The following is a 1,491-nucleotide window of genomic DNA, read 5'->3' as shown; positions in this document are numbered from 1 at the left end:
GCTCAGGAACTAGACCTCTCGGTCCCCTGACCATCCTGTGAGGTTCCATTTGAAGCTCAGGAACAAGGTCTATCGACCCCCTGACCATCCTGATCATATAATCTAATTCTCATGCTAGATACCCATTCATAACATAAGCATATAAAATTTAATCTAAAAGATATGTTTAAGACCTAAAGGAAAGTACCACTCACCTTGGTAAGGTAGGAATCTTCCTTTCTAGAAGTTTCTTAGTCTTCTCAGGCTCCCTTTTGGACCCTAAATTCCATATTCAATTTAAAGATCAAATTATTCATAGTTCTAAGTCTTATCTCAAGATCCTTCTAAAAAAATTCTCTAAAATTTATTAGGAAACTTACCTTAAAATCTTAGCTCGGAACTTCTCGTGGTGTGGCTGGAATCATCAAAACATCAAGACTGGCCTAAGTTTACCCGATAGCTCGACCCTTCTGTCTTTTCCTCACTCTTCAATCCGATTCCTTGAAGCTTCTTCTCTGGCAGCCCTACCCTGAAAACTTGACTCTCAGAGCTTTCAGGTGGCTTTGAAATTACTGCAAACGCACGAGTATTCTGGGAGAACTTCTCGTCTCAATTTGATGTTGCTTCCATACTTCACTATCCGACAGCATCTCCTCCTCTTGGAACTTCATGACCAACGCATGATCTTACTCCCAACGCATGGCCTTCATGATCAACGCATGGTCTCCTCCAAACTCACCTTCTAACACTTTTCCTTACATTCTTTGAAGAGTATTTGGTTTATGAATTGAAGAGACATCTTGTGGTGGTATTTATAGGCTAAAGGAAACGATCCTTACCATCTTTACCAAGTCTCAACGCAAGACACCTCCTACTTTTGAGTGTTTGCACCATGTTTTTCCACCACCTACTTCCTTTGCCATTCACCTACTTTCATGCCACTCATCTACTTGAGTTATCTTTCTCATGCATAAGACTTCCTTTGCATGAAACTTTATTCGTCCAGCTTCTACTAACTCAAGTCTAACCTTCTCTTGGTATAGCCATTTGTCTGGATGAGCTCATCAACCTTGCGTAACGTAAGCCTCAACACCGCTCTATCGTGTAGCTTTTGCACATCATCGCTTAGCTCCATTGTTTATTGAATCTCTCGTTGTCGCTCAATAACCAGCCCTCTCATTGTCTCTCATTGTAATCGTTTAGTGCCTGCGTCCATCACTTAGCACCAATGCCCGATCGTGTAGCTCAATCGTTTAGTAAACGATCTCGCTCTCAACAATCTCATGCATAGCCTATCGCTTAGCTGTCGTGCCCATCATTTAGCTCCATCATGTAGCGCTGACACCTTATCGTCTAATGCATTCGCTCATCGCATAGCGTCATCGCCCAGCCAATGCATCTATCGCGCAACGCCCATCGTCTAGTGCTTGGCCTATCGTGTAGTTCCATCGTGTAGTCTATCACCTAACACCCGCGCATCGTCTAGCGTCTACGCTCATCGTCTAACGCATG

Source organism: Benincasa hispida, chromosome 8, assembly GCF_027475165.1.
Source record: "Benincasa hispida cultivar pf3 chromosome 8, pf3_genome.v1.1, whole genome shotgun sequence".
Taxonomy (NCBI): Eukaryota; Viridiplantae; Streptophyta; class Magnoliopsida; order Cucurbitales; family Cucurbitaceae; genus Benincasa; species Benincasa hispida.
The sequence above is the reverse complement of the archived record's forward strand: the minus strand, read 5'-3'. Positions refer to the sequence as shown.